This window comes from Sinohyriopsis cumingii, unplaced genomic scaffold (genome assembly GCF_028554795.1).
Source record: "Sinohyriopsis cumingii isolate HCF-2022 unplaced genomic scaffold, ASM2855479v2 utg001837l, whole genome shotgun sequence".
NCBI classification, from domain to species: domain Eukaryota; kingdom Metazoa; phylum Mollusca; class Bivalvia; order Unionida; family Unionidae; genus Sinohyriopsis; species Sinohyriopsis cumingii.
The window spans coordinates 98,009-117,544 of record NW_028316068.1 but is presented as its reverse complement, the minus strand read 5'-3'; the positions used below and the strand labels follow the sequence as shown (position 1 = coordinate 117,544).

General features: G+C 34.9%; 1 protein-coding gene across 4 annotated transcripts in view; it reads right to left on the bottom strand.

The window, feature by feature from the left end:
• The window catches only part of LOC149771454 (potassium channel subfamily T member 2-like), a 274,764-nt gene that overhangs the window by 187,205 nt on the left and 68,023 nt on the right, over nucleotides 1-19,536 (bottom strand). The window lies entirely within an intron of this gene.

Below are 19,536 nucleotides of genomic sequence, written 5' to 3'. Positions count from 1 at the left end.
ACAAAAATTGGGTGAAAAAAAGGAAATGTTGAATCAGGGACAGCAACCAGAGCAGTAGATAAGACCTCTCTCATTACATGTCTAATGTGTTCATTCCACACAAGATTGTTATCAACACAAACACCAAGGATCATATCATGTGTGACAACCAACAGTGCAGTATACTTGTCAGTAAGATTCAGTGTTGCTATCACCATGCACACTGAGTACCTTATCATGTGTGACAATTGACAGTGAGGCATACTTTTAAAAATGATCAGGCGTAGTTTGAAATAAGTTTGATCTTCTCTAGACTGTAGAAGTAATCAAATTACTTGAACTATTTTGATAAATCTGGAGTCATTCCATTCTACTAATACAAAGTTCCATACATAAGGCAACTTGGAAAAGTTGTTTCTAGTACAGCAAAAGTGAAATGTGTGCCAGAGTCTGGTATCATCAGCATAGAGATCTATAATTCAACATATTTTATTTTATTAATAAATAGTCCAAAAAAAATGATGAATATCGAAATGCTTAATAACTCGCTGTATATAAATTACTTAGGACTTGAATTCATTACTTGACAAATGTGAATATTTGTATGTACTCTTTGTTTACACCAGTCAGGTTGACAAAAGAAATTGATTTTATTAGAACTGTTTATTCAGAAAGGCCAAATCTGTTTACTTTAGAAATAGTAGCATCAATATATATATATATATATATATATATATATATATATATGCACACACACACACACTGACAAGGAGGGATTTGGAGGTATTGTTACTACCAAGAGAGGCACTGTTCTGCTGCAGAGGTTCACATGACACATGTCTGGTTTGATGTGTAGGGTCCCAAACAGTTATCCAAGAGATACAATAATGTAGATATATGTATCATTACATGTACTCTGATAGGACCTTAGAAACATATATCACTAGTCTGAAGTTGACAGGGTGTGCAAGTTACATAGGAATTAAGTTGACAGTCAGAAATTATGGAGTTTCCCCATTTGAGATTTCATAACACCCAAACTAAAATGGGCATGCATTCTGTTGTATTGTAAGTATTGGAGATAACATTAATAGAGGTACAATACAAACTCACATATAAGTCAAGTCCAGCTGTAAACAATATAAACCCTGATCTGCCATCATAAAATGTGCTACTGATGAAAGTCCATGTTTTTTGTTTATTGATTACTCCTATCAAACTGCAGAGACCCAGATCTGCTGATGCAGTATTAAATTTTGAATTTATTTAAATCGTGATGATAGGGTGGCATCTAGATAGTTAATATTTGTATAAGACATATAAGGGAGCATATATGGTATTTTATGAAAGAAAATATGCAAGCACAAGCAATAGTTTCCTTTTTTTTTTAAAATAAACTATCCCAAAATAATTTACATGATATTATCACACATCAAACTTGAAGGGTATGTATAGGGTTGACAGTAGCTTTAAAAGCCAATTAAAAGTTTCAAGTTCTAAAATATAAAATCTTTCAGGATGGTAAACACTTTCAAATAAATACTTTTATTGCTAAAAGATGACAGGTAATTGATAGCAATGTACTTTAAAAAGTATGTTTATATTAAAACGAAAGTCTTACAAGTTCAAATCCTGAAAATATACATCTAAGTTTTTTATATGAACCAGTCTTTTAGACAGTCAAAGATTTCATTGCTGACAACATGCGACCCTTAGGGCCATTACTGGCATCAGTATATGTTGACAGTGTTTGATTTAATCAGAGGTTGATAAACTCTTCACGGTTTCTAGGTCAACCATTCTATAATTCTGAAGCTAGATGTAAGTAACCATCAATCATTATGGGAGTGTTAAACCATTATAACTATATGACATTATAACTGGATGACAACCTTAAACATTAATATGCATACTCAAGATACACCCGGGGGGGGGGGGGGGGGGAGGGGGAAGGGATTGAGAATTTGTCTTTGCAAATAAACTAAAAGGGACCTAGTTATTGCCTTGATGTCACATGGAAAAGTCAAATGGATCTATCTGTGCCTTTTATGTTGCTTTTAGCACATTACTGGCTATCACTCGAAGAAATAGGAACTGGGAGTGCCTTTTTCTGTGAATACACTGAAACAGCTCACCCAGGCTGTCCTTGGTGAGTACTGAACATGCTACCTATGGCTGTCCTGGGTGAGTACTGAACATGCTAGCTATGGCTGTCCTGGATGAGTACTGAACATGCTACCTATGGCTGTCCTGGGTGAATACTGAACATGCTACCTATGGCTGTCCTGGGTGAATACTGAACATGCTACCTATGGCTGTCCTGGGGGGGGGGGGGGTACTGAACATGCTACCTATGGCTGTCCTGGGGGGGTACTGAACATGCTACCTATGGCTGTCCTGGGGGAGTACTGAACATGCTACCTATGGCTGTCCTGGGGGAGTACTGAACATGCTACCTACGGCTGTCCTGGGGGGCAACTGAACATGCTACCTATGGCTTAATCATCCTATGCTCTACCAAGTGAGCTTCTATAGCCTGGCTATAAAGGTATCTGACATACCATCAAGTTTCACTTAATTCATACAGCACAGATATAAAAGGATTTTTTAAATACTATTCCAGGATCAACAACTATGTCAAGATTTGGTGCTGTCCTCATTAGAGTTCTATCAAAAACTATTTTTTTAACAACAGCTCCTCAAAGACTATTTTCTAACAATACAGGTGATGCTAGTTGTACACCACAGATGCATTCATGAAGTTATGGCATAAATTTAAAAATGGTGGATGACTGGGTAACAGCAATAGAGCAAAGTAACTTTGTAAGCAGTGTTTCTTGACCATACAAAAGCTTTTGACCTTGTAAATCACAAAATCCTGATTGAAAAGCTCAGCATACATCAAGTTAACCATGAAAGCTAAACTTGGTTTCAAACCTATCTTGAAGGCAGACGCAGACAAGTTTCTATTGTAACTCATTAACCCCTAGTGCCATGTTTACCCATCAGGAGGTAGTAGCCTACTGCCGAGCTCTGTAGTGTCAAGGTCATGTAAGATACACTAAAGTGGGTGGTATTATAGAAAGGTAGACAGATGTAGCTCTACAATGATACCAAATAATCTGGACATTCTACTTGCACTACAAAATACAGAGGGAAAAACCTAATTTTTTGGACCCGATTTTTTTCTGCCCAAAATTCGCCCGTGGTTGGAATCCTATTTTGTGTCTGGATTTTAGACTTTTTGGCCTCAGATCGAAGGCAGACCAGTCTGAACTGCACACAGACTTTTACCCTTCTGAAAGAGCCAATGAAAAACAATGTTTCTAACACAACTAATCATTAGGTTAATTGGAAATCTCTTGGAAGTCAGTGTATTTGGATGTATTCAGAAATAGCCCCCAAAATGTGTTACCTAGTACTCATATTTCAGGCAAAGCAACAAATACCTCCTGGGGTTAATGAGTTAAAGAAACACTCGTATAAGAAACTGATAAAGTCAGGGGTTCTGCAAGGATCAGTTCATGGACCATTACACTTTTTGCTGTCCATCAATGATTTACCATATCACATTGAGCTATCCACTAGGAACATGTTTGCAGATGACACAACATTATAAAACAATAGATCAATTGGCCATGAGATCAGCACTAAATTAAAAGATTTGGTAAGAGTCATACAATAACTGGTGTGAGCACAATAGTATGAAGATAAATACAGCCAAATCAAATGCCATGAGCACAGATAGTCAAGCAAGAGTATAAGCTGAGAAAGAAGTAATAATAAATGGAATAGATATACAACAGTCTGAAAATTAAAAACTACTCAGCATTATGATAAATAAAATATCTTGTGCTGGAAAATGCAAACTGACAAGGTCATTAAAGAAGCAAACTCATTGCTTTATCTCTTGAACAGAATAAAATCTTATCTCCCACAAGAACAGAGAAAGATATTCTACAATACAATGTATCATCATGCCACACCTAGAATATTGTTTTTTTATCTGGGGGTAACAGCGGTACAAATAAAAACAGGAAAGATTATTGAAATTTCAATAAAGAGTTATTCCTGATACTGATTTAGATACACCATCAACAACACTTTGAAAAACCCCAAATTGACTTCAATTTCAGCAGAACTCAGTTTCAAAAGAGTTTACTAGTCTATAAATCCTTAAATGGATTGACTCCTGATTATCTTAAATATAACTTGAATATTTACCTAAACCAAATTCAGAGTTCTGCTTTTTCTGGAATTCCATTCCAGCTGACTCATGCCTGGTGATGATGCTTTTAAAACGCTTATTAGCCAACATTCACAGAAGGAATCATTTGTATGGTTTTGTTTACTTCATCACATCATGTACTTACCTATATTTCACACATGTTTGCTACTACTATTTATATGAATCCTGTATGTACTCATCCATTAAGGCTTGTGTGTATTTTATTGTAGCAGTAGAGCAACTGTTTTTATGTTTGGGATGGGGGGTGGGGGGTTGCATTTCTTGTCTAAAGACACCTCATCTTGTAAAAAAAAAAAACTGGAAATTATATGGAAAATTGGTCAGTTGACCAAATGAGCTTCTTTAAATAAAGTCATTATTATTATTATAATAATATTTTTTTCAAACTGTTGACTTTGGCTATTATATAAAATACATTATTCATATATACACGTAAATCTAAGTGCCTTATAAAATACATCATTTACATATACATGTAAATCTAAGTGCCTTATCAAATAGATTATTCAGATACATCTAAATCTAAGTGCCTTATCAAAGTGTCCTTCCCGAAGGATGTACCAAAGTAACCAACCTGAGCTGTTAATCTGCATTTGATATCGAACCCAAGATCCTCGAATTACATGCCAATGCAATTTTTACTAAACATACATTAATTGTATTAAATGTCATTCCAACCATGTTTAGCCAAATTGTAAAATTTAATTATCTCAGTGAAAATAAATAAATTGTAATAATCTGAGGATTCAACATCAAAGAATAGAACTAAAAATTGTTGCAAAATGCAAATAGTGCTGAGTGTAATTAAATTACAGGTCAGTTGGAGCTCAGGTTGGAAACAATCTGAATAAATCAGATCTCCATTGTCCTTTGTTAAGATCTCACAATGAACGCTTTGGGGTCATGTTCTGGTGACCTATGTTATTAAAATATTTCTAATTTTATCAGCCAGTAAGATGAAGTCTTATGCCTTCATGTTTGGAAGACTGAGCAGTATGGCTGAAGACCATCAATGTGTGCCAAATGATTTGATTCACTTTAACATTTGATAAAGCTACATTTCCATTGACCAATTCAAAAGTTCACCAGAACATGACCCCTACGTGGTCACTGGTCAGTGCAAAATCGGACATTAATCAGAGTGCGTTGGAAAATATGTAACAATGTAGTGAATAAATGCTACCTAGAAATGCTTCCATATAGCACAGAATTAGCTAAATTTAGACTGAGTACAGAAGTACAACATTTCGAATCTTAGACCTTGGACTATGAGTCTGATGCTCTACCAAAGCTACAATTGTCTTCAAAACTAGAATGAGATAAAATAAACCATGCAAACATAACAGTAATAAAACAAAATTTGACCAATTTAATGGGATCCACATTGTCACAACTCACAATCAATAATGTACTATGCTTCTTATCACCCATGTATGCCAGCATGGCGATTACATCTATTCTCAAGAGTATACACCAATGTGCTTAACCAATCACTGTTAGTATAAGGAATTTTTTATCGCCATCATGACCCAACATATCTTTCATACTGTTCGAATGAGCCACTCCTTTCACCATCACTTACAGATCAATAAAACTGCTACATACTTTTACTGATGTATAGGAGATCGTTACATGGTGTTGTTGGTGACCTTTTTTTTTGTGTACTCATGAAACCAAGGAAATCTATGCAAGGCTGCCACATGTGATCAAGAAGTGATGCAAATTATCACTGGAAGCTTGTGACAATATAGGGTCGTTATAAAAGAGGCAGCATTATACTGAGGTATACAGTGGTATATTGAGGGTCATTACAAAAGGGGCGATGGTACACAAATAATTATAGTAAACAAGTGTCCCTCAAAGGGGCTGATGTTCTACTGGCTGAAAAGAATTTCCATGAATTCAAGATAAGACCATTTCTTCTTTTAACTGGAGAGTGTTAAAACAAACTTCAGAGATAACAAGATTTGCAAATTAGCTGCAGTCATGGACATATTGGAAATCAACCTGGCACTATTTTCATTCAGGTCCAACATGGCATCAGATCTACCGGTGCAAACTCCATACTGATATGACTTTCTCTTTTGGAGAAACAAAATGTTTCAAGACGGATGTCATAATGGCCATATTTGATATCTGACTGGCAATATTTATGTTTCGTACCAAGCAGACACCATTAAAATTCTTTTGGTGAAAGCATGATGTGAATATGATCATCCATCTACGAAATTTAGTGATTATAAAAATTCACGATGGTCATTATGTAGCAGTCATTTTAGAAGTTAGATTGGTAGCATTTTCATTTATGATATCTAGACTTTATAAGAAGTCTTTTACTGAAAATGCCATGCTGAAATTACCATTCATTCTGGAGAAATAGTTATAGGGCACAGTGAATTTGTCTGACTAGACCAACAACACATTATACATGTAATAAGTTATTTAGAAAAAATCCCATACTGATGTGACTATCCATTCAGGAGGAGTATTGACAACAATATTTTCTAGATGGCGAATGTTATGCATCAGCACCATTTTCATTTTTGAGCAACCTGACATAGTAAGTCCTATGGTGAAAACCCATTAATGATGAGAAGGTTTTCAAGCTGTGGCAGTCCCTGTAGTCACTACATTAGATGTCTGAGTGATACCATTTTCATTTTTGAGCAAACTGACATAGTAAGTCCTATGGTGAAAACCCATTAATGATGAGAAGGTTTTCAAGCTGTGGCAGTCCCTGTAGTCACTACATTAGATGTCTGAGTGATACCATTTTCATTTTTGAGCAACCTGACATAGTAAGTCCTATGGTGAAAACCCATTAATGATGAGAAGGTTTTCAAGCTGTGGCAGTCCCTGTAGTCACTACATTAGATGTCTGAGTGATACCATTTTCATTTTTGAGCAACCTGACATAGTAAGTCCTATGGTGAAAACCCATTAATGATGAGAAGGTTTTCAAGCTGTGGCAGTCCCTGTAGTCACTACATTAGATGTCTGAGTGATACCATTTTCATTTTTGAGCAACCTGACATAGTAAGTCCTATGGTGAAAACCCATTAATGATGAGAAGGTTTTCAAGCTGTGGCAGTCCCTGTAGTCACTACATTAGATGTCTGAGTGATACCATTTTCATTTTTGAGCAACCTGACGTAGTAAGTCCTATGGTGAAAACCCATTAATGATGAGAAGGTTTTCAAGCTGTGGCAGTCCCTGTAGTCACTACATTAGATGTCTGAGTGATACAATTTTCATTTTTTTTTATTTTATGACAAACTAAATCATGTGCTTGTAAAATTTTATGGCAATCCTACAAGTTGTTTAGGAGAAGTAGCGATAACAAACTTGTGATATGACAAACTATCCCATGAGCTAACTTCCAGTCCATTAAAACTATACAAAAAATTATATATGATTTTCCTACACCAAAATGACTGATAACAAGAACAGTTGCTAAAGAAGAATAGATTTACAAAACTGCCTCATTTGTAATAATCCAAACAAATGGGAGAAAGATATAATGAATTATAAAAAGTTTAAAAAAATGAAACGATAAAAAATAGCCTGCTTTAAAAACTCTAAATCCCGGGGCTTTCTCAAGCCATAAAACAATATCACATGGTATGCTGTAAACAGATTAATAAAAACATCAACAGTGGCAATTAATCTTTTTAATATCAGTTGTCTTATTTACAGGTATAAAAGCTTCCTCCTTTAGTCCTAAGCCATTATGTTTTCACACAAAAAAATTATCTTAACACACCTTATAGCTTCTATTTGGCTTCATCTCCATGCAATGTCATGTTAGATGAAAAGAAAACATTTTTCTTCATTTACTCGGGACATAAAATTACCACCAAATGAAGTCCTGCTGGGTCTTTAATCTGTACCATATCATTTAAACAACAATTTACTTCCCTGCTGGCCTGGGAACAAAACCAACATTGTTCTGGCTTAATATAGAACACATGTAACACCATATATGGATACCAACATATGTAACACCATACATGGATACCAACACATGTAACACCATACATGGACAACAACACACATAACACCATACATGGAAACCAACACATCTAACACCATACATGGAGACCAACACATCTAACACCATACATGGATATCAACACATGTAACACCATACATGGACACCAACACATGTAACACCATACATGGACACCAACACACATAACACCATACATGAATACCAACACACATAACACCATACATGGATACCAAGTATCTAATAGCATCAAATACATTTACTTAACTCACTGCATGCATGGGGATGAAAAAAAAAAGTTTTTAAAAGCTCGTCATAATAGGCGATTAACAGAGGCTGATAACATGATAGCTAAAAGGTTAGCATGCTGGAATCATGAATATACTGGTTTAAGCGAGAATCCTACCCTTGGATCAAACCTGGTTCGCTACTGTAGTATGTCCTAGGGCAAGGTACTTTACTCAACTGCCTCAGCAAAGAAAAAATTACTTGTATTGCTCAGTCATAAAACATTAAGCCAAGTCACATATACAAAAATCCCAAAGAAAATTAAGTGACCTGCGATGTATCAAGGTCCTTTGGGAAACAACATATGATTTTCCATGCAGTAAATGTTTTATGAGATGGATCAGTCTGAAGTGCAGTACTTAAACTGGTTTTCATGCCATAAATGTTGTAGGACATGGTTTGGCAGTGACATGAAGTATCATCGAAACAGTTTCATAGTGAGCTTTAGGTTGACATGCTGTTACAGCTAAAGTTTGGTCTTTTTAATAACTAGTGTAAATAGGTAGAAGTAAAAGTGCTGTTAAATCCAACAAAACACAAACTGGTTACAAAGCATTCCTGAGCAAAGAATAATGTTAAACCCTATGCATAATGATATATATATATATATATATACATACCTCAATCTTAGCTCCACTATGCTTGTAACTTTGCCTTTGGGAAAATGTTAATCTGAAACTTAAATTATTCACAAATCTTCACTTCAAAACATTAATGCAGGTCCCATAAATTGTTTATTGTTGCATTTACAGTGTCATATTTGATCATCTTCCCTTACCTTGCATGATGAATTACATTTTCTGAGGAAAAATTACCTTCAAAGTAAATTTTGATTAAAACAAAACATATAAATGCCAAAACCAATAGGATCTTCAAAGGCAAATCAAGGGCCATAACTCCTCCAGATGCCATTTGGATAGTCTAAGTCAACCAAGGTAGATACCTCTGCAAAATGGTTCAAAATCTTTTGCTAATCAATGAGAATTATTTAAGATCAATCTGCACAGAAAATTTCGCTTAATCATATAAAAACTAGATGTTTATAAACAGTGAACACAAGGGATGTGTGTATGAAAGATTTTTTTTAAAAAAAGGTAAATCAAGGGACATAACTCTGAACATGGTTCAACTGTACTGATCATTAAAGTGATATGAAGCCATCTCTAAAGATGCTCCACAACAATTTCATACTGATTTATGCAGTATGTATGAACTTGGTGCTGAACGGCACATAAGCATAATGACAACTGAACAAAAAAATTTTTAAAAATTAAAAATTGTACAAAAATCCTTCCCAAAAATGTTAAAATGAAGTTTAATAAGATAAAATATGAGAGGCATGATGTTAAAATTCTGTAACTGGAAAACTGAAATAAAAGGTAATACATGTAACATCTGGTAATACATGTAACATCGTGTAATATCTGGTAATACATGTAACATCTGGTAATACATGTAACATTGTGTAACATCTGGTAATACATGTAACATCATGTAACATCTGGCTGAAATCAAATTGAACATGTTGATCTTTGTGGTTACAAAAAAAAAAATCAGGATGTGAAAAAAAAGTTGTTGTTCTTGTAGGTTTGATGCCATTTTTCAGCACATGATAGGCTATACATGACAACCAGTATAGCTGGTGGAGAAACAACCCAGGAAAAGCTCAGAAAGAACCACCAACCCACTGGAAACTACAATCAATAGTCTTCATGTCATCCCATGTCATGTAGAAATGGTATACCATATAGCCAGGCCAAAAGATACCAATGCATTATTTCAGATGATTGTCAATTACAAAATTCGTTAAATAAATTACAAACATATTTCCAAAATAGAAATTATCCTACACATATAATTGATTCTGCGCTGAATAAAGCCCATAACCTTACTCAACATGAGGCTTTAAAAACAGTATAATGTAAAATAGAGAAAAATATAATTCCTTTCACAATAAAATATAATCCTTCATTACCTAATACAGGCTGTAAAATTAATAAATATTACTGTCTCTTAAATTTATCCAATAAAACCAGCATAAAATCACTTTACAAAAATAACCCAGTCTCACTTATAGAAGACCCAAAAATTTTGAAGATTTTCTAATTAGAAGTAAACAGACAGAAAATTAAAAAAAGACAATTTTTGTCATCTAAATGTAAGACACCAGTGCTCTCAATGTGCAGACATAAAAGAAAGTACCTCTTTCAGTAGCACTAATACAAATGAGGTATTTTCTCTACGTGATAACACTAATTGCATATCAACTGATGTGATTTATTTAATAACCTGTAAAAAATGTAGCATGTAATATGTTGGACAAAGACTTCAACAAGTTTCTAAGAGAATGAATAATCATCACTTTTATATAAAAAAATTATTGAGATCCTCAGTTTTCCTCTAATATTTCAACACACTTTAACACAAATAATCACTCTCTACTTGATTTTTCTTTCATGCCAATAGATACTGTGCATGGTGACATGAATAGACTCAAAAGAAACTAATTGGATTCATAAGTTAGATAGATACTTTATATCCAAATGGCCTTAATGCCAATGCACTATATAAAATTGTATAAAAAAATTTTTAAACTGATATACTGTATATCCTTTATAACAAAATAATTATATGTCTATTTATCTCTATTTTATTTCTTATTTTACTCTTTACTCATTCAGGTTTCATTAAAGGCGTCAAATATGCAGACTTGTCCAATTTGACACACAAAAGTTGTTGACGGTATGTAAATTGATGCACCCCAATGTTATGTTTTGCTGATTAACACAAAATAGAGGTTTGTTATAACTACTTTATTGGCTAGATTACAACTCTCCCAAAAAGGGAAAACATGCGCACATCAGTTTCTTATGCTGATGTTATAATAACACATAGGGTTACAAGTGAGTGTGGAGCCAGGAGCTGATCTTATGTGACCTGTACCTGTCACATCATTTGTAGCAATGGGATGTTAGAACTGTATGATCACCAGACACAAGAAAGAGGCAGAAAATAAACATGTGATTTTAAAGTGATTCTCACGAGAAACTTATTTTATGAGCATCCTTGTCATGCAACAAAGCAACGAAGCATAAATTTCCATCTGCTCAATTGTATGCCTTGCGCTATTCCAAGATACTGTCAGCGGTCGACTGAAAATAAATAGATCCGAAACAAACGAAATTATCATTTAAACTTGTGCAGCTGATCGTCGATACTAGTATTGTTATCGAACCAGTTGAGCCTTCATTATCTAAAGATGAGGTACCGGTTACTTGTAAGAGAAAATGTAAAATTTTGTGCAGCAATAGTTGAAAACATACAGCTGGCTACGTTTTCAAATAGAAGTTAAGTCTAGTGAAGAATGTGGCCATGAAGACATCTTTATGTTTTTCCATATATATACAGAGGCTAAAAAAAAACTCCATGACCAAATGTGCAAACAAAAAATAACTTTCCGAACATTACACTAACAAGGCATGTGTGGTTACCAGAACATGAACTGCCGATTGAAGGGCCACAACACCCAGCAGATTTTGATGCATTTTTACAATCGTCTGTGTTGAAACTAAATTTTTATACTTTTCAGCTAATACAATATTGATGCCATGATTTTATTGCAAATAATAGTGAAACTAATTCTCTTCCTTGAGAATATCTCTAAGCACCAATTCAGGATTTTACTGAAGCTTGTTTCTGCACAATGATCCATATCTGTGAAACAAAGCTCTTTATTTCATGAAGCATTAATTTCACTTTGTTGCCTTGCTAACTTTAGTTGCCTTGCTAACTTTGTTGCCTTGCTAACTTTAGTTGCCTTGCACATGTATGACTGAGCAGCTTAATTTAAGGTAGCCTAATTATATTCAATACACAGCAATATTTATAACAGTCTTTGAATGGTCAACTGAAATTAGTTCACCTGACATATGACTGGAGTCGCTAGACATTATGTATGTAGTATCTGTATGCCTTTTAGGTTGTCTTTTATTCCACATCCATCTTTGATACAAAAGATGCAATTTTTAAAACATGATTATACAAAGGAGGTCAGCTTTTAATTCAGTGCAACCATACACCAAATACCTCCGCAAGTTAGATATCATAACATGGTCAGCACTTAGTTAGGTTCTCAGAGAAATGCTCGCAAACATAGTTATGATAGATGGACACATTTTCCAATTGAATACAAGAGGGCACATTGCATTTCTGATCATTACACTTAAACCTAAACATAAATTTCACTTGATAAAGTATTTAATTGGTTTTTTTTTTATTAAAGTACTGCCTCCAGTAGGTGTGACATTTTTATTTTGTTGAATATTGTTACTTTCAGTATTCACTGTACTAAGAATGTCATTTGGAAAGAAAATGTAAAAAAATGATGACAGTAATAGAAGTTAACAATTTCATAATTCTGACTCAGATTTGCAGGTCCCATCTACCATTTTCAACGATAAAACAAGTGATATATCAAAGTTTGTTACCAATTTTGATCACGATTTTCTTCAAATTCAACAATAGGAGTCAAATTTTTAGGTCATTTCTAGCATAAAAGATCAGATCCATGTCTGACACCGTGTTATAAGTGGGTTCGCGAGTTATCGGGACATGAGTTATTAAGGGAGTGGTGTATATACGCATAAGATATATTTATGATACTACCTATTAAAACCAGTTATATAATATAAACTATTGACGAGCTAATTATAATATCAACATGAATTAACAAATTATTACTATTATTATTATTATGAGAAGATATTTACAAAATAAGGTGACCAAGGTAGCTCAGTTGTTAATGCATGAGTCTCATAACCAAAGGGTCATTAATTGAATACACGCCTACTATAGGCCAGTCTAGGTTTGGCTGCCTTCATTGTGTCCTTGAAAAACCCACTAAGCTCTAATCTCCTTTGAACGGTATTACCAATAAAGTTTAAAATGCTGTTATAAACTAACGAAAAGGTACAAAATAGATGCAATACTTACAGATAGATAATGGCACAATGACAATATTCAAAATGCACTCGACCAGCATGCCAAAATCATACTAAACTGGACAACCTGAATCTCAAGTTCTTCTATCTGCATCATTAATATCTTCTATATATCTGCACTTTCATTAATTCTTACAATTATCTTACCTGTCAAACTCGGCTACAAATACATCCTAATGCACATGTACAAAACACAATACCAATGTTTTCAGTTTTTTTTTCAGACAGAGTTTGCAAACATCAATTTTCCCCTTAATCTAACAACAGTGCAGAGACTTCACTTGCTGACCTATGTTAAACAAGAAATCAAAGCATTTCCTCCTGTGGAAATGTTACGTAAGTTGCACATAAATTATCTAGTGACTTAAATCCTGTGGTTGAAATTCTCCTGTGGTTCTTGTAGCTGTCCAACTAACAGGAGAAAGTACAATCTTCCTTTTTTATTACCTGGCACGAGTAAAATTTACCTGTGAAGGAAAGGTTATCTGTCTACAGGGAGAAAAAAAAAAACAGCACCACAGTCAGCAGTGATATTAATCTGATCGTGGATATGACTCAAGGAAAACTGGAAACTTTCCTGTGTCTATTTTTATCGCAGTATTTATCAATGCAGAATGTTCTTATACTGAAAATTACCAAGGCCACCACACCTTGCATATGTATGTCTCTCTCCCCCAATTTCTTCTCTTTGACTAGCTTTCATTTTCATGGTGTGTGTGTGTGTGTGTCTATATATATATATATATATATATATATATGCAATAAACTGACGACGAACAATGCAAAACTAGTATCCAGCAGCATAAGTGCTTTCGACTCTTAATGAGTTTTTTGGAAGGCAAATACAAAACACAGACAAGACAAACAAATAAAACCGAAAAATGGTTATGTTTGCAAAACTTTACGTCGCTGTTTCTACAGGAATTCAACCTTTAAACTTTATTATGTTTCTAAATAATTCTCTAAATTTGCTTAATAGCCTATGACTACTATAACAATGAAATATCTGGGATATAATTTACACATACATACTGCCAGTAACTTCTCATGGGTCGGTGGTTCTTCCCTGGGTTTTCCAGGGTTCTTCCTCCACCAGTTATACTAGCCACCATGTATAGCCTATCTTGTGCTGAAAAATGGCGCTAAACCTTAGAACAACAACAACAACACTTACATACATTTACACAAAATAACAGATGTTATGGCTCATCAATTTCTAGGTCAATACAAATATTTTCGAATATCAGCAACAAGCTGAAACATAATAAAGTTAAAAGGTTGAATTCCTGTAGAAACAGCCATGTAAAGTTTCACAAACTTAACTGTTTTTCTGTTTTATTTGTTTGTAAATGTATATATATATATATATATATATATATATATATAATCATCAACCTGATCACCACTCAAAGTCCAGTCAGAGCTTTTATTGCGTTATAGAGAGGATATTGGCTTGAAATAAGCGAACATTATGGATATATTTCACTGGTGGGTGAAAATACATTTCTCACACACAAGATGAAATATATCCATTCTTTATGTAAGGCAAGCAGATTTTGGGTTTCTGTTTTTTTAAATGTTCAAAAAATACTGACCAGCACTTTTTATAACATTTAAATATCAGATTTCTTACTGGATCCTGCATGATGTCATACAGTTTGTTGTTTATGTTCCACTGTATTTTGTGATTATTCACTCAGAAAATATAAACAGTAACATAATTCTCCGTCCCACTTACCAGTAAAATAACATTAAGAAACAAAATAGTTCGTGCCTTATTGGATATGAACTTAAGGCAGACCTGCCAACCCTGCCGAGTCCGTCTCAGTAAGGCAGGTGATTCTTTTCCGTAAGACTGACCAGTTTTCAGTAAGGTGTAACAAAATATCAATAACTGCTATTATAAAGCTGGAAAATAATTAAAAGTTTGACGCATCGACGATAAACATTATGTTCAACTGAAAAGTTCATAAAGTACGCACAGACTTTATTTACCACTAGTACATTTGCACAAACACTATTTCCAAACCCTATGAAGCTCCATGGCTTGTTGCTATCTCTCAACTTGACATAATTCTTGGAAATTCTTTTCCAATTCACATGACGATGGCAATCACATGTCCCGCCATGAGACATACTCAAAAATGTAGTTGTGTCCTTTCCAGCTTTTATTCACAAGAATCTGAATACTCGTTTTTATTCTTCCGTGTTGAATATTAACACTTTTCTAGAAGCTTATTTTCCCTTTCGTCTTAAACATGCATCGCTTTGTGGACGCCATTAAAAACATTCTATAATCAACAGCTTGATCATGCAAACGCTTCTCATGAACAAATATGTGCAGTTTTAAGTGTCTGGGGTGCTGCTGTAAAGTTAGTCTAATTCCCTGACTAATTTGACTAATTCTAAGATGAAACCCGGATCCAAATAAAACACAGATGAACCAATTATCCTGATATTTTGGCAACCATCATTTTTCCAGTTTTTACTAGTATGCCGCAAGTCCGTATTTTAAGGGTAATTTTTTTAAGACTTACAGCAAAATCGTAAGAGTTGGCAGGTCTGTTAAGGGGATGCAGCTATACTTACTGCTTGACTACATCAGCATCTAAGAATCGCTTCAAATTTCTTTGGCATAATGTTATCCATGTATATTGATGGCCAGTGAAAAAATATGTTATTTACTCACTCCAGTGAGATATCAAGATTATTTCTTGCAGAAAATCCAGTAATTCATGGCCTGGCATTACAAAAAAAAGGAATTCAGAAGCTGTAATCACCATTAGTTTGACTTGGATGTTTTTGGTTAAACTGTATCAGAATACATTGTACAATAAAAGGAAGATAAAAACTAACCTGTAAGCCCTACTCCATACAAATTCAGCACTTTATACACCAAGGTTGTACATGTATATCAAAACACTTTTTTGAACAATACATGGATATTGAGGCAGAAGTACTATGACCGTTTACCTGCCTGACCAAATCCCTTTACAAAAGACAACAAATGGACTATTCATTGCTAAAGCTGGGGAGAAAATGACAGCTTATGCCCATCCCTTCTTTATAAAAGAAGGATTAAAGCAGTCATTATTATGATGTCATCTATGACATCACTTCTTTTTACCAAGGTGAATCAAAGCACTAGGAACTCTGGGAAAGACTGGACACAGAATGGTATGTGATCCCAATAATAGTGTTATAGTAAAACTATCCACTGAATGAAAGACCCATTTCTTTTTTGCATCTGATAAAGATGCTAGGCAAATGTTATGAATTGTTACACCCTTCTTGAACTATAATTGTATGGGCAAGTAGTGCCACATTTTGTTCTTGATTAGTTTTCATTTTAATGATCAGGACAAATATTCAACTAAGAGTAGTGCCAGAAAATACACATCAGCCCGGCATTTTTAAGTGATTCTGTATTTTTTAATCCTTTTGTATCTAATGATAGCCATGTTTTAAACAGGAAAAACACATTAACATTTCATAAACAATTATTTTAAAACAGTGTGCTGGGTGCCTTGGACGGACTAGTTTTCTACAGACTAAGCACATCTCAGTGCTGTCCAGAGTTCAAGTCTCAGATTGACCAACCGTTTGTAAGACAGCAGCCAGTAGCTTTCCATGGATCAGTGGTTCTTCTTGGGGTCTTTGCATGTACCTTTCCCACTAAATACACTGGCCTTCATGTACAGCATATTATGTTCAGAAAACTGGCATTAAAACCCACAAAATGAAATACCAAAAATTACAGCTGTGCCATTTTTTTCCTGCCCATGGCAGTAAAAAGTCACTTGCTTGGTCAGTCATTTATTTGCCTGACTGTTTAGACAACCAAACATGTACCCTTCAACTATGTTGTTTTCAAAACCTATCCTTAAAATATATCACTCACCCATCCTATCTTTAATATAACACTCCATCAAAACTGACCAATCCATGCAAACTCACTGCGACCTCTCCAACCCATGGGACAGCCTAATTTGAAGTGACTCCAATTCAGGTGGACTGGCTGGTTTCCTGTTTACACTGAAAAGTACAGCCTTGAATTGTATAAAACTTGCCAGTTTGCCTCTTTCTTTGTACACAGGTGGAGCAAATGCACAACATTATGTGCTGAAAGAACTTAACTGGGGCAACTATTATTCCATAATCCCCACTACACTCACACACACATATGGTAAGCCAAATGCACAATACTGTAATAAGAAAAACCAAGTATTGTATTGTAATATATGGTAGGCCAAATGCACAATACTGTAACAAGAAAAAACCCATGTCTTGTATTGTAACATATGGTAAGCCAAATGCACAATACTGTAATAAGAAAAAACCCATGTCTTGTATTGTAATATATGGTAAGCCAAATGCACAATACTGTAATAAGAAAAAACCCATGTCTTGTATTGTAACATATGGTAAGCCAAATGCACAATACTGTAATAAGAAAAGCCCATGTCTTGTATTGTAACATATGGTAAGCCAAATGCTGCACAATACTGTAATAAGAAAAGCCCATGTCTTGTATTGTAATATATGGTAAGCCAAATGCTGCACAATACTGTAATAAGAAAAGACCCATGTCTTGTAACATATGGTAAGCCAATGCACAATAACAAGAAAAAACTTGGTCCTCAATTGTGACATATGGTAAGCCAAATGATAAACAAAATGTACAACAATAAGAAAACCTGGTCTTCTATTGTAACATATGGTAACCCAAATGCACAATGTATGTGTGTTGGGGGGGGGGGATCACACCACAAACATATGGCATCATGTCCCATTATCCTGACACCAGGCCAACCAGTCCTAACACTAACCTCTTAATGTAGAGCACCTAGCGAGACAGCTGTTAGTACCATTTTTACAAGTTTTTGGTATGACATAGCAGGGGTGAGAACCCATAACATCCCACATCCATGGCAGATGCTCTAGCCACTAGGCCACCGGAGCTGTCCCAAATGCACAATAATAATGAAAACCTGATCCTGTATTGTAAAATTTTGAGCAAGCAAGATCAGCCCATGACTCCGATATGATCCTTGCAGTTTGACTAGGAAATTAGGCAATATATTAGAGGGATCAAAGTTAAGAAACATTTTAAAGTTCTGTGATCTCTGTTTTATTCTAATTTAAAAGGCCAGTGGAAGCTGAGTGGCCCAAGGAACTTGCCTTCACAAATCACCCACATCTCAGCTCTGTCTGTTAGAGTTTCAGTCTGAGATCAAATAATAAGAGAGTGTGTGTGTGTCTTTTTGGATTTTTAACATAGCTTCAACAACTTTTTTGTCATATAGCTATGATGTCTGCAGTGCGGCAGTTGACAGTAAATTCTTGCACTGGGGATCATGCCGCAGACATGTAGCATGTTCCACCCAGTCACATTATCCTGACACCAGGCCAACCAGTCGTAACACTTAACCTTTTAATACTGAGCGCCAAGCGAGGCAGCTGTTAGTACCATTTTTGTAAGTTTCTGGCATGACTCAGCCAGGGATCAAACCCACAACCTCCCACATCCGAGGTGGACACTCTAACCACTAGGCCACCAGAGCAGTAATAATAAGAGTAATTGAGAAAGCTCTTCAATAGCTTCCCATGGGTCGGTGGTTCTTTCCAGGTTCTTCCACTACCAAATAGACTGGCAACCACATATAGCCTATCATGTACTGAAAAATGGCATTAAAACCCACAAAACTAAACTATATTCCAGTTCAGTTACTGACTGTCCAAGTTTGAGACTTTAAACATGGTCTGGCACGTATTGCTTCAAAAACCAGATCCATATGTATGCCAAGTTACTGTATGCCAAATGGACCAAAACAGCATAGGCTACTATACCTTTTTCATTTGAAAAAGGATTTTCTGAGAAAACTGGTTTTGACAATTTCAAGAACCTATTTTTTTATAAATCTGATAAAGTAACTTTATTGTGCATTGCGTTTGCACCATAAAATACACAGAAACACTTTTATTCTGAGTGTATGGGTAAATGTAAATCA